Source organism: Megalobrama amblycephala, linkage group LG13, assembly GCF_018812025.1.
Source record: "Megalobrama amblycephala isolate DHTTF-2021 linkage group LG13, ASM1881202v1, whole genome shotgun sequence".
Taxonomy (NCBI): domain Eukaryota; kingdom Metazoa; phylum Chordata; class Actinopteri; order Cypriniformes; family Xenocyprididae; genus Megalobrama; species Megalobrama amblycephala.
The window spans coordinates 19,283,269-19,298,448 of NC_063056.1; the positions used below are offsets into that span (position 1 = coordinate 19,283,269).

At 38.8% G+C, this 15,180-nt stretch overlaps 1 protein-coding gene across 5 annotated transcripts in view; it reads right to left on the minus strand.

The window, feature by feature from the left end:
- Window positions 1–14,640, minus strand: part of LOC125242882 (glutamate receptor ionotropic, kainate 5-like) — an 87,732-nt gene extending 73,092 nt beyond the window's left edge. For 3 of the 5 annotated variants that reach the window (XM_048151951.1, XM_048151950.1, XM_048151947.1), the window contains exons 1-3: window positions 13,861–14,640; window positions 13,564–13,654; window positions 5,523–6,734 (exon numbers count right to left, since the gene is read on the minus strand). The gene's annotated coding sequence lies outside the window, so the exon portion shown is untranslated. The remainder of the gene's footprint in view (window positions 1–5,522; window positions 6,735–13,563; window positions 13,655–13,860) is intronic. The other 2 variants (XM_048151948.1, XM_048151949.1) reach the window with 2 other exon arrangements.
- Between the last annotated feature and the right edge of the window lie 540 nt (window positions 14,641–15,180).

The following is a 15,180-nucleotide window of genomic DNA, read 5'->3' on the forward strand; positions in this document are numbered from 1 at the left end:
TTAAATTTCTTGAAACAGTCTTTGCATAAGAAGAGCAACTATGATGTCTGAAAGGTTTGGAAAATAGCTTTGTACTATGTTCCACTACTACCCTACATTTCATTTGCTTTTCAAGCCATTTCCAGCACCTTCTATGGCTCTATGAGTGGCTTGTCTTTAGGGTGAGATTGGGTGAGGCCTAAAACTGCAGAGATGTGAGAACCCACGCTCACCCGCGCTCTGTTCTCTTATGAAAGAGCGCTGCCATTGATTTTGCAATGTGAAGGACTAATAAAGATGGATCTTTTTCAGAGTAGGGCTGAAATGAGGGCCTACAGGTAAGAGCTGCAGACAGGCACAGCCACTTGTCCTTAATGGAAGATTGATTTTAATTGTGACACCACCTGATTGGCCCAGTTCTAAACGAATGAAAAAAAAAAAGAGAGATGGAAATGAAAAGCAGAGGATGACCAATGTATTTTCTCTAAAGCAAAAGCACTTCAAAAGCATTACAATAACTCAGATTTTTTTTTCTTTACTTTAACATTACGTTTTTCTTGAGGGGGTAAAAGGATATCATTACTGTCACGAAGAAAGCTTCAAAAAGGTCTGAAATAACATCTGTAGTCATTTTCTTTATTCCCATCCAAAAATATATTTCAGAAAAGGTTGCAGTGAAATTTTTGCTCACAAATCAGCAATTTATTTTTATATCTCTCCAAGACAGCACATGGAACCAAGCATGTTTATTTTTCTTTTATTTAAAGTGCACTCTTGACTTCTGACTGAGGCACACTCAGACTTAAATATTAAAAGCTAAATGATCCCGAGTGTTGGAGGAAATGGGTTGTAATAAAAGCTTTCGTGCACATGGCTCAACAGAGCTTGAGGTTTTATTGCGCTTTCTGAATCAGATCAAACTGCTCTCAGAAACTGATCACTTGTTGGAACTCAAATGTCTACCAATGCTTGAACAAAGCAAGAGCTGTGAAAAATACAGTGAGTGCCGGTAGCTAATCACACGAACACACATAGAGATTCTTGGACATTTCACTTATGAATCAGAGATCTATTATTTTCTGAGACAATCGAAAATGTCATTTCCGGACATTCTGGAATATAATAGAAGCATTGTTTTTGATTTTGAGTCTACTGTTGGTTTGAAACCATGTCATTTATAAACTATTTTTATTTTGTGCATCATCCGTCTGCATTTCTCCCTTTATATATTTCGAGTGTTATTCTTGGTATTCTCATCAATCAAACCAGGAATGTGTTTTATGCTTTACTCAGCACATTGTGCCTCAGTACAGCACAACAATGCACCAGGAACTAGTAAATATGCCATTTGTAAGCCACACCATTTATCACATTTTGCATACTCACGTGCAGCACGGCAGATTATCAACTCAGGAACACGCTGGGATATAAGAAGGACATTAAAATGCATTCCCCAGTGTCCTTAAAAATCACTGAGCCAGGATTTTTTTTTAATCTCTTTCACACATGGACCCATACAAGCGCACACAAATACACCTGACAAGCTCTTATTTCAGATCAATACAATCGATCCTGCTGCCAGTGGACCACTGAACTGGAACTGATGTCATATTTGTGATGTCGACTTTTAGGTGAGGTCATTTCATTCTTGCCATTTGCTGCACAATATTACAGTATGGGGGGGGGGGGGTGAACTGTGTGCGATTCTGAACAATACATATCTTGAACGAACCTTTAAGAGCTTGAAAATCAAAAACTACACTAAACTCTATTCAGTCAAAATGCAGTGATCCTCTCTTCACTGCTGCCAAATACAGCTCTGCTCGAAATCTCTGACATTACAATAAAGCCGCTTTTTTATCCTCGCTGTCGAACCCTCCTCATGCGCTCCTGTGCGACAATCACAGTTTTATTTCCTTACTTGGCCTTTCCAGTTTCACTGAATATTACTTTCCAGGTGGTTCTCCAAACAAGTAGAAATAAATCTGGCTTATATTAAGGGATTTTCTCACTGAATCTGATACTTTCTTTTTGGCACAATTACTTAGACGTGTATCAGTCCAAACAGGGCCTCATATTTGTGAAATCCCACTTTGTTGTTTATTCCAAGTAGGCTACAATATCATTTCCATTCATCTTTTCAATCTGCACAGAAGCTGATAAGACCAGCATGATCTTCCTGTAGTATCTTATAATGGTGTGAATGTGTGAAGTAATGTGACCTAACTAATAACAATTGGCAGATTATTACTGGAGATGAAAGAGGATATTACAGAGCTGTTTCATACTGTTAACAAATCTGCTGGAGGTTTATTGCTGAACGTTCCATTTTAGTGCAGTGTAAACTCTCATAATGCTTTCGGACACCAGTGCCTCTCCCAATACATGTAGCCCAGACAGACGTAACAATAGTCCACTGATATGGCAACAGTACAGGTTGATGTCAAAGCAGCAGCTGCCTTGTGCATTCAGACTCTGGATAGGTGACAGTAATGTCAATTAAAGGGTTAGTTCACCCCAAAATGAAATTAATTACTCACCGTCACGTCATTCCAAACCCGTAAGACTTTCTTTCTAACTGAATAAACCGAATTACGCAGAAGAACAAACCTCTCCTGGAAGCTCAAACGTGCTGCGTAACACACGAGAATAAACCTCATTGGGTACGCGGCACGTTTGAGCTGAAAACCTCCGGAAGAGGTTTGTTCTTGTGCGGCATTTAGGTTAGGTTGAGCTTCTGCTTATGTTCGCTGATCAATTGTTTACATGCGAGCCTAAATTAAATCTGTTCATCCTTAAAAAGCGATCGAGTCTCTTCAGATAATTTGGACTGAACTGCTTGATTCATATGGATTAGTTTTCCAATCTCTTTATGAACATTTTGAAGCGTCAAAGTGGTGGTTGCAAAGGCAGTCAATGGAGGAACTGACATCTCTGAGATTTCATCTAAAAGATCTTTATTTGTGTTCTGAAGACGAACGAAAGTCTTATGGGTTTGGAATGACCTGAGGGTGAGTAATTAATGACAGTATTTTCATTTTAGGGTGAACTAAACCTTTAAGCATCAAAAAAATCCAAAAAGCTAGAAACCATGCACATATGTGCAACAACAACCAAAGATGGACATCAGCCTTCAAGGAAAGTTAAATAGAGTTTGGCCAAAAGCGGTCTTTGCTCTCAATATGCAGGAGTAAGACAGCAGGACAAAAGGACATGCTATTCTATTAGAGTAGAGACACATCCATTATGTCAAAAAGGATTTGCTAAACCTGTGGAGAACAGTCACACACTGAGATCATTACATAACGCCTCTAGTTTTCAGTTTCAAATATAATGTTGAAGGGATAGTTCATCCGAAAACAAAAGTTCTGTCATTATTTACTCACCTACAAACATTTATGATGTTATTTTTTTGTGGAAGAATATCCTGTTCACGCCTCTCAAGATATTTTGAATAATGTACTGGTCACTATTTTCTACACAATTACAGTGAATGGGGACTGAAGTTGAAGGCATCAAAAATAATAATGCATAAGTACAATAAAAGCATCAAAAAAGAGAGCTCTGCCATATCGCATTGTGCAGTAGAACTTTGGACGTGTTCAGCCTCAAGATCCTTTCTCACACTCATTTTAAAATATAGTAAAATAGAAAACATTATTTTAAATTGTAATATTTCACAACATTACTGTATTTTTGATCAAATAAATGCACCCTTGGTCAGCTTAGAATATCTAAAGCCTGGAGCACACCAAGCCGACGCCGACGAACTAGTGGAAACTAGTGGAAGCAGAATGCAGGGTTGGCTCACGTCAGCAGCGTCTGGGTCCAAAGTTGCCCTGACACACCAAACTGACACTCGACGGCATAGTAGCACATCCGTTCTGCGCCTGCGTAAGAAGAAATGCCTTTCTGTACCAGCAGGTGGCAGTAGCTGAACAGCCAATCAGAATGATCAGGTGGCCCGACTGACCGACGAGCTCCGACGCAGATTCAACATGTCAACAACTTCAACCGACGGTGTGGAACACACTGAGAAAACTTAGTCGGACGATGAACAAAAACTGCCCAACGGCCGACCGTCGGCTTGGTGTGTTCCAGGCTTTACTGAACCCAAACTTTTTAACAGTAGTGTAAACCTAAAATGTCACAAATTACACATTCTCAAAATGGTGCATTACATTCAGTAATGACACATTAAACATTAAAGGTGCCCTAAATTCAAAAATTGAATTTACCTCGGCATAGCTGAATAACAAGAGTTCAGTACATGGAAATGACATACAGTGAGTCTCAAACTTCATTGTTTCCTCCTTCTTATATAAATCTCATTTGTTTAAAAGACCTCCAAAGAGTACTGTTACGTAACAGTCGGGATCATTAATATGTATGCCCCCAATATTTGCATATGCCAGCTCATGTTCAAAGCATTACACAAGAGCAGGCAGTATTAACGTCTGGATCTGTGCACAGCTGAATCAACAGACTAGGTAAGCAAGCAAGAACAATAGCGAAAAATGGCAGATGGAGCAATAATAACTGACATGATCCATGATATCATGATATTTTTAGTGGTGTTTGTAAATTGTCTTTCTAAATGTTTCGTTAACTAAAATAAATACAATACTTACGCGATTAGACATGTTGCATGACGAACACTTTGTAAAGATCCATTTTGAGGGTTATATTAGCTGTGTGAACTTTTTTTATGTTGTTTAAGGCAAGCGCGAGCTCTTGGGGCGTGGAGCACGAGAATTAAAGGGGCCGTATACCCTGAATCGGCGCATTTATAATGATGCCCCAAAATAGGCAGTTAAAAGAATTAATAATAAAAAAAGACTATGGGGAATTTTGAGCTGAAACTTCACAGACACATTCAGGGGACACCTTAGACTTATATTACATCTTTTAAAAACATGTTCTTCGGCACCTTTAAACTTCATCAATTAATAACACTTCTTTTAGATTTTTTTCTACTAGCAACAAAGGAGTTTGGAACAACATGAGGGTGAGTAAATGAGATACTGTTTAGTTTTGGTGGAAACTGGATCCCAAATGTGAACGAGAAGCTCAAATAGGCCTATTACATGCCTGCCTACAAAAACCCATAAATGCACTCCATTCACTCAGGAGAGGATATTCAGGCCCGCAGAGCACTGTAGGAAGTGTATATGGTGGGAGTGTGTGGTGATGTTATTCATAGTTCACTGGGCTGTTTAAGGGCACATCCCTATTCGGTTTCAGGTGATGGAGGAGTTATATCGTCCCAGTCCTCACACAATAAAGGTTACACGATAGGAAACAAAACAAATGAGTGGAACTTTATCTAATGGGCAGTGACAGAGTAAGGTGGGCGTCACAGCAATAAAAGGCTCATATTGTCTGCAAAGTAAAAACACATGTACGATCACTTCAAGCGTACCATGTTACATGACTGGCAAAACAAACAAGCTTAAAGCCTTTTAAGCCTAAACAACTGCTACAGATTCATTCCAAATGCTCACTCATGCACACGCTCACACAGCAAGAATAAAAATACTCACAGAATGAAGCAGACCTTGTCAGGAACAGGGTGCCATGGATTGCCGTGGTAACAAGTGAACGCAGTCCTCTGGGGAATCGCAACACGTCTTCTAGGATGACAGGTTGAAAGTCAAAGAAATGGAGTGGTGTGGAGAGTCTCAAAGGAGAAGGTATTCCAGCTAGAAATGATCCATCTGAGAGCCCTTCACAGGCTGTGATTCTTATAATAATCCATTTCGATGGGACAAAAGTAGGTTTTCTTTTTTTTTTTCAGCACTCAGAGGAAAAGGAACATGCCCCAATGGGCATCAAAAATATGGTGACAAAAAACTGAAGTGTCAGTGTTACTTATTTATTTATTTTTTGCTATATCCGTCTCTCTCTCACACACGCTGTTAATGTTGACCCTGCCAGCTCCAACACAAAAATAGGAGGGAGCGACAATAATGGCCAATTCTGAGAATTCTGCACTCCAAGAGACAATCACACGCTCTCGCACGCATATTCGCACACAAACGCACTCTCATGCGCGCACATAGCGGCTTCAGTTCTCCTCCGACGTCTAGCTGCCTCCTCCTGTCAGCTCTCTGCACAAACCCTCATCCATTGCTGCACAGGCCTTCTGAGTCTCACATACACGCACATAAACACTTTAACTCAAATGCTCCAAGACCAGTCAGCACTTTCACCCTGCTTTGCTGTGCCGCCTCACTCTACCTTACACGTTATTGCTTTTAGTTTCACAGCGAATCGTTCTTCGAGCCCACCTGCCACATTTGATGAAGGGAGCATTGACTTGAGCAAAGAAACTAGAATAGATTAAAAACATATAGTGAAAGATATGAAGTCTGAGAGCAAAAATCCTCCAGAATAAGTTGAGCTCAAGTGTCTGAGAGGATGAAATGATTAAGGAGCCCAGCACTCGGGTGGAGATTTGGAGAGCGGCTCACGCTCTGTTCTCCCGCAGCCTCATCAATCCAGCTATCCCTCCAATTCCCACGGCTCCTCCCTTCAGGAGTTCAGGAATGAGCTTTGGCACACCAGACACTCCCTCTCTCCTCTGAATGGCACCTCTAGGACAGAGGTGGGTCGAGCTACGGCTGCTCCGAGGTCCGTGGAAGCAAACAGGGCTGAGGCTGATGCCAGGGAGAGGAGGGGCGTCACATCTGTCGCCACGCTGAGAATTTCCTCATCAGCTCATCAGAGTCTTGTGGCCTTGCGTTGCTTAAGACCTGAGGAAAAACAGCGAGAAATATTCATGATCAATTATTCATTATGCTGTAGTACAGACGGCAACCTTCAATACTGATATGACTACTACAAGGGAGTTTTGAAACACCATACAGATTTTTATGAATTGAAATCTCAATTTCATTATAGTACTTAGCAGCTCACATTAGTCACAATAGTAATTCAGTTACACCACGCATTTATATTACTGTATATAGCAGTGTCAATATAATTCATGTAATGTTATTGAATGGATGTGCTCATACGTGACAAGACAATTACATTGCAATCAATATCCAATCAAAACACAGTCTCATTATCACACAATAAAACCAGTGAATTACTGTATCATGACTGAACTGACATTAGCTACTACTAATAAAGTCTAACTAATGTCAGGATTAGATAGTCATAGCCATATTTACTTCCTTAATGCATGTTCCTGCTCTTATTGTGAAGGATTCATTGGTGCACTTTATTCCAAATCAAAGAAATAGTCTTTAATAAGTAATAACTTGTAAATCTTTAATTAAAAAGAAACATCTTTCCTTTGCTGTTTGCGACACAGGCTACCAGATGTGTTAATTAATAGCCAAATAACTACTTGGGCAATGTTTGAACAAACTAAATTCAAGTATGGCTTCATTCTAGCATTTAACTCACTCTTCCTGATCCAATCATTTGCTGTTAGATAAAAGGAATTCCAAAATCTTTTTTTTGTATCATCTTTCACTCGAAAATCAATATTAGAAACTAAAAATGGGTTGAGAGTGGGCTTTCACTTAGACTAATAATAAAATGTGTTAATAATAAACAAACATGCAACAGACTAAGGATTTGTAGCAGATTTGAGAGGACCTGTTCATGTGTTCCCTGACTAATTGCAAGTGGTCATGTCACATAACAGCCTCATCAGAACGCCAAACTCTCTTGTGAGATGGACTGTTCTATAAATATGAAAGGAGCAGGTAATTAAAGGTGGATCCCAGGCGTGGAGCTGCTCTATCCAGATTCTTATTTCCATACAATTCTCCATGTCATGCTTTGATTATGAGGGTGCCTCTCTCATCAGCTGGACTGATATGAAGGGGAGGAGGGGGAGAAGAAAGGGGTGAAAGGAAAGGGAAAAAGAGTGATGAGAGATGGGAGAGGAAGCGACATGGACGGTGGCAGAGTGAGAATGAGACGTTAAAAAAGGACTGCATTAAAAAGATGTGCTCATTTAGAGAAAAAAAAGGACAGGAGAGGTCACAGAGACATGTAGAGACAAAGGGGAAGAGACAGACAGAGACAGAGGGACAGTGAGAGAAGTGTAGAGACAGAATAAGAGAATATCTAATGGGGAGGTCAGTTATGCAGCTCTTGCAGCAAAATTTATATTTGAGCAGCACACCCTCAGAAACCAATTACAGCTCTAACCATTGAAGGGCAGGAACATATAAAAAAAAAAGGAAAACTGATATTTTCCTAAACATTAGAAGTTAAATAATGAGATTTCAAATTTTTTCTTCACAATTAACATTTTTTAAATTAACTTTTTTTTTTTTTTTTTTAACAGTTTATGGGCCAGATTTACTGACAGCATGCATCAGCACAAACCCTCTTTTGCCGTTAAAAAACTACTGTCAGGATTTACTGAAGACACACAGTGAAAGATTAGTGCTGAAAAGGCATGGACAGAGTTATTTTTGTGGCTGACCTTATTCCATATACATTTGTAGCAGTTTTGTAGATTGCGTTGGTCATTATGGAAATGATCCGGCTGCGTCTTTATTCTTTAAGTTGCACGTCATCAGTAAATCACACACAGAACTTTCCACTCCCATTGGTGCTTTTTTGGAATGACGCTCTCACGCTAATTTACCCTGTTTAGTGAATTGCATGTTTGAGGAGTTTTAACTGAAAGCAACTTGCACTGACATATCTTAAAATATATCGGTGCCATTGTTTTGTCTCAGGATGCAGACAAGTAATGTTTTTTTTTTCTAAGGCACATTTATAAAAGATACTTAAATGTCCTAATTTAACTAAGGCCTACGCTTGGCTTAATCTAAGCCTTGTCTGAGTCTTAAAGGATTAGTTAACTTCTGAATGAAAATTTCCTGATAATTTGCTAACTCCCATGTCATCCAAGATGTTCATGTCTTTCTTTCTTCAGTCGAAAAGAAATTAAGGTTTTTAAGGGAAACATTCCGGTATTTTTCTCCATATAATGTAGTTCAGTGGGGTTCGCTGGGTGGAAGGTCCTTGTCTAGCGAAATGATCGGTCATTTTTTTAAAGGTCCCGTTCTTCGTGATCCCATGTTTCAAACTTTAGTTAGTGTGTAATGTTGTTGTTAGAGTATAAATAAAATCTGTAAAATTTTAAAGCTCAAAGTTCAATGCCAAGCGAGATATTTTATTTAACAGAAGTCGCCTACATCGAACGGCCAGTTTGGACTACATCCCTCTACTTCCTTCTTTAATGACGTCACTAAAACAGTTTTTTGACTAACCTCCGCCCACAGGAATACACAAAAAAAGGGGGCGTGGTCTTGTTGCGCTCCCACGGAGAAGAGCAAGAGTTGCGTTTGTAGAGTGTGTTTGTTGCCATGTCGTCGAAACGCTGTTATTTTCATCCTGCAGTCCAATCACCTTTATTTGGCCTTCCCAGGGATGCTGTACTTAGAGATCAATGGTTACAATTTATGTTTAACTCGGTTCCCGAAAATTATAATCCACTGAGCGCATGCATCTCCACGTTATGGTAAGAGGCATGACCTTTCCGGGCAAGCTGCGCTAAACTGCTGTCAAATCATAACACAGGAACCGCTGGCACAATCAGAACTCGTTACGTATTTCTGAAGGAGGGACTTCATAGAACAAGGAAGTCATCAGCCCGTTTTTATGACAGTGGAAACAGCGGTATACAGGTAAGTAAATTATGTGAAAAATACTGTGTTTTTTTTACACGTGAAACATGAACACATGTTATATTGCACACTATAAACACAATCAAAGCTTCAAAAAAACACGAAAAACGGGACCTTTAAAAAATAAAATAAAAATTGATATACTTTTTAACCACAAATGCTTGTCTTGCACTGCTCTGCGATGCGCCACACATTACGTTGAAAGGTCACACGTGACGTAGGTGGAAGTACCGTGGTAGGGCGAAAAACTTCATCAAGTTTTCTCCTTCAACTTTAAAATCATCCGATATCGTTGTTTTACCTTTTTTTTGTATAGGCTGTTTGGCTTAATCTTTGCACATTCGCTTTGTAGACACTGGATACTTCCACCTACGTCACGTGTGACCTTTTTAACGTGATTACGTCATGAGTGCAGATCGCAGAGCAGTGCAAGACTAGCATTTAAAAAGTATATCAATTTTTTTTTTTTTTTTAGAAAATGACCAATAGTTTAGCTAAATAAGACCCTTATTCCTCGTCTGGGATCATGTAGAGCGCTTTGAAGCTGCATTGAAACTGCAATTTGGACCTTCCATCCAGTGAACCCCACTGAACTCCGCTATATTGAGAAGAATTCTGGAATGTTTTCCTCAAAAACCTTAATTTCTTTTTGACTGAAAGAAAGACATGAACAGCTTGGATGAAAAGGGGGTGAGTAAATTATCAGGAAATTCTCATTCAGAAATGAACTAATCCTTTAAGGTGCGGTTACTTTAGCAAAAATTTTGTGGGCAAAAAAGTCCATTGTCTATTGTCAAAAGAGTGTAGTGTTGTAGTATGAAGCACGTCACACAGAAGTCAACTACACACCAAGCAGATTTCTGTTGGTCAATGCGGCGAATCCATGTGACCAACTTCACAAAATCTGCAAGGGGAAACCTTTCAACCTCACATGAAATTCCCATTCTTGTCGATTCCTATTGAAATAGAGCTGAAACTGGATTTTGCTCTTAAAAACTCAACGAACAACAGTAAATGTGACCGCAAAATTATTGTTGGGTTATTTTGATTTGACTAGGAAGCAGCCACCTAGCAACCACTCAGAGCTCCCTGGCAAACCCAGAGCAATATGCCAACACCTATTTAAAACATCTTAGCAACAAAGCAATACCCTGCCAACCACCTAAGACTGTGGAGGTAATTTTGACATGGGACATTTTGACACTATTATTTTTTAAAGCTAGCCTTTAATCACAATTAATTTAATCACCATCATTTAGCTTAAATTACATAATTACCTTTAAACTGACAATTGAAACCAAAAAATGAAATGAAATGAATGAATAACAGAAATCTGCTTGGTGTGTGGTTTACTTCTATGTGAAATGTGCTTCATACTACATCACAACACTCTTAAAGGATTAGTTCACTTATAAATAAACTTTTGCTGATAATTTACTAACCCCCATGTCATCCAAGATGTCCATGTCTTTCTTTCTTCAGTCGAAAAGAAATTAAGGTTTTGATGAAAACATTCCAGGATTTTTCTCCATATAATGGACTTCAATGGGCACCAAACGGTTCACAGTCCAAATGACAGTTTTAGTGCAGCTTCAAATGGATTTAAATGATACCAAACAATAAATAAGAGTCTTATCTAGCGAAACGATCGGCCATTTAAAAAAAAAAAATAAAAAAGTTTAAGTTTTATAAGCACAAATGCTCGTCTTGATCTGTTCTGTGATGCGCATTCGTGACGTCACGTAATATGCAATTACATTGAAAAGGTCACGCTTGAAACTGTCATTTGGACCTTGAACCGTTTGGTGCCCATTGAAGTCCATTATATGGAGAAAAATCCTGGAATGTTTTCATCAAAAACCTTAATTTCTTTTCGACTGAAGAAAGAAAGACATGGACATCTTGGATGACGTGGGGGTGAGTAAATTATCAGCAAAAATTCATTTAAAAGTGAACTAATCCTTTAACAACAGACAATGGTCCTTTTTGCCCACAAAATTTCCACACCTCAAGACTCTATGGCCTGGTTTCACAGCCAAGGCTTACATGAAGCCAAGAGTAGGCCTTAGTTAAATTAAGTGAAGAGGCAGAAAGAGTGAAGGGAAGTGAGAGGGGATCACTGTGAAGGGTTACAGTCCTGACATTGGTGTCACTCCTGCTTATCACACATGTCACTCTCAGGAGCGACTTACTCAAATCCGCCTCTTTTCTTCTCCATTTCCATCCCTTCCTCCTATTGCTTGGACCATCCATCCCCTTAGCCCCCTGCTCTCTCACTCCTTCTACCAACACAGACAAGTCATTTTTCATACTCACACACCTATAAGCAAAAGGCTGAAGGTCCGCTGACTCACACACCCTGTAAAACGGTTAATAAGGCTAGAACGGGGTGAGACGCAGGGGAAGATGGACACTAAAATATGACCAGGCCTGAACTGTGACCTTTTAAAGCTCTCTAAAATGCTACTGATCAATACACAACCATCCACGTACGCATAATCCCATGGGGGCATTTAGTATGTTAGCACACTGTCATTTGTGTGAGAGTGAGAAGGTGAGATCTGGTGTGTGTGTGTATCAGGTGGGAAGACACAAAGACAAAAGGGTAGAAATCTGGATCGATGTACTGTGAGAAATCCACATCTGAGGCACCAGACAAGAGCTGCCATGTTCTTTCACACACACACACACACACACAGAAGTGCAGAAAATGTGAAAAAGAGCTACATGTGAGTGAGCTGGATCTGGCTGTTAACAGTGAGCAACAGTGTCCACCACACAGATATAACAGAGAGACACACAAACACACACACACACACAAACAGCAGCAGTGCCAATGTGTGCAACAGGAAAGATTTCTGCCTTCACCCTGAATATAAACTAAGTATGGAAATGACTGCACAAAAAACAGTTTCTTCTTGATCAGTTTTTTGTCTTGTTTTAAGGATCTGAACATCCTTATCAAGATCAGCTGACTTGAGAAAGGGTAAGTAAAACTTACCCTTCAGCTGACTTGAGGATAAGTAAAACTACAAAATAAAATCCAAAAACAAAAATACTTTTTTTTAATTTTAAGAATAAATGCAACAATTTAATGAAGTTTATGCTTAAAACAGGAAAAAAAAATGTACTTAATTCAAAACACATTCTCTGAAAATAATAAGCCTGTTATCTAAAAAAAAAAAAAAAGAAAGAAAATAAAAGAAAATAAAATTGATCTTGTTTTAAGTATGTTTAGATATTTACTTAAATACAAAACAACAATATTAATTACAAATATTACTTTTATGATTCATGTTTAAAATAGTTTTCTTTTTGGCATTTATTTGTTGGTACTTTAAGCATAAATCTACAAAATAAATTGAAGTTTATGCTTAAAACAAGAAAAACTAAATGTCAATGGGGTAAAGAAACCTACTTCAAGATATATTCTCAGAAAACAGCTTGTATTATCTAATGAAAGAATTAAAAAAATATTTTAAATGATCTTAAATGAAACACATCTTGTTTTAAGGTTGTTTAAACAGCTTTCCTGGAAACCTAGGCAAAATACTGAATAAGAAAATGATTATTTCCACTGTACGAATGAGGAAAGAATCAGGATAGAGAAGAGAAGAGGGGCAACCAATACTACCAAATTTTCTCAGAATGTGCCAACAGAAGAAGACAGCCAGCTCTCTCTGACTCAGACTAGAGGATGGAAGAAGAATAAAAAACAGGGAGATCAGGAAACAGGGGAAGAGGGGAGAAAATCTGAATGGTGCACTGAGATTTAACGAAACAGCAAATTAGAAATTTATCAAGAGTGATGCCAGAGGACATCTATGACAAGGAGATGAAGCAAAAAGAGAGGACTTCAGACAGATCTAGAGAAAAACCAGAGGGCTAGAGAGAGCGTGAGAGGCTGTTGAAAACTCACCCCTGTGTGAGAGTGGTCCTCCTCAGGTTAACACAATCCCTGCTCTGTGGAGCCATTCTGAGCAGAGCCTGTTTGGAGGACTGCACACTGTCTACAGAATACCAATCACACGCCGGCAACACACACACACACACACACACACACACACACAGTCAGTCAGCGGCATGACATACTCTTTCACTCAGTGTTTCAAAAGCAAGGCACCACATCACCGTAGTTGAGCTTTATGAGCTGTGAATAATACAGTCATAATGGAATAAGCTGTGATCTGACACAAACACACACACAGATACCCACGGTGAGACACAGTTCCAATGACGACCCCAGTGATGGGGGGACAACAGGCCGATCTGCTCTGGAACTGAAGATGAGAGGATCGTGTGAAGCTCCTTCGGTGCGCCTCCTCTTTTCCTTCTGTCTTCTCACACACTCTCTTCAGCGTCGAGCATCAAGAGGCTCTGCAATGTTTCTCTTCCCCCTCTGTCCTTTTCTCCTTTGCTTTCCTTTCTTTTTCAAGTCCCTGACAATGTTCATAGCTGTAATTCCAAAGCACAGCAGTGCAAGCTGCATTCACTCCGACTCCCCTCCCTTCCTCATATGCGCTCCCTCTCTCTCTCTCTCTCTCTCTCTCTCTCTCTCTCAGCTCATTGTATCCCTATACCTCCTCTGCTCTCCCTCCAATCCAATCAGCTCTTACTCCTTCCTACAGCCCTTTTCTCCATTTTTCTCTCCTCCTCATCTTTTTTTCAAAGACAAATATCAGCCAGCATCAGTGAGATCACTATCTTCTCAGACAAGTATTTAAATAAGTGAAGAAAACTGTCACAAACGTAAAACACTTGACGTGCCTTGACGCAGCACAGGTAGTAGACATCACAATGCCAACTCAGACTACACATATACTGATAGCACTTGAACACACAGAACAGGCTGACTAACTATGAGACACCCAACAGGTTATACATTTTCTACTATTCATTGAAAACTAGCGATTTCTCTCATAAAGCTTAATAGAATAATTATTATTATCATAATTAATTAATTAAAATATTTCTTTTTTTATCATATTTAATTTTAGATGTTTTCAATTACTGATTTTTTATTTCATTCAATACATATGTATATATACACATACACATACACTCACATTTATACAGAAACATTTGTATATTTTTTAATCTATTATTTCTATTAATTATATTAAGGACAATAATGTATTATAATTTATTATTTTATTTATTTTATATTTAAAAAAAATATATAATATTTTTAATATTATATTTAATAGATATTTTTTATAATAACCTATATAATATATTTTGTCATTCTAATTTTATTTGACCTTTATTCTTATACAAACAAAAAAAGTTTCATTTCATTTGACACAAATGGAAAAACTAATGTATTAATCTAATTGGTTTACATTCTGATTCCACAAGCACATAACTGAAAATAATGACCCCAAACTATTCACTTCTAATTACCTGCTAACCATCTTTTGCGTGATGTGTCTCTTTAAGGGTTGTCATGTGCACCTGTTGTTAAGCAGGAGTCCCCCTCACTGCAGCCCTGTTTGTCTACACACTGGAGATTCATCCCGCCCATTCCCTCTCTCTC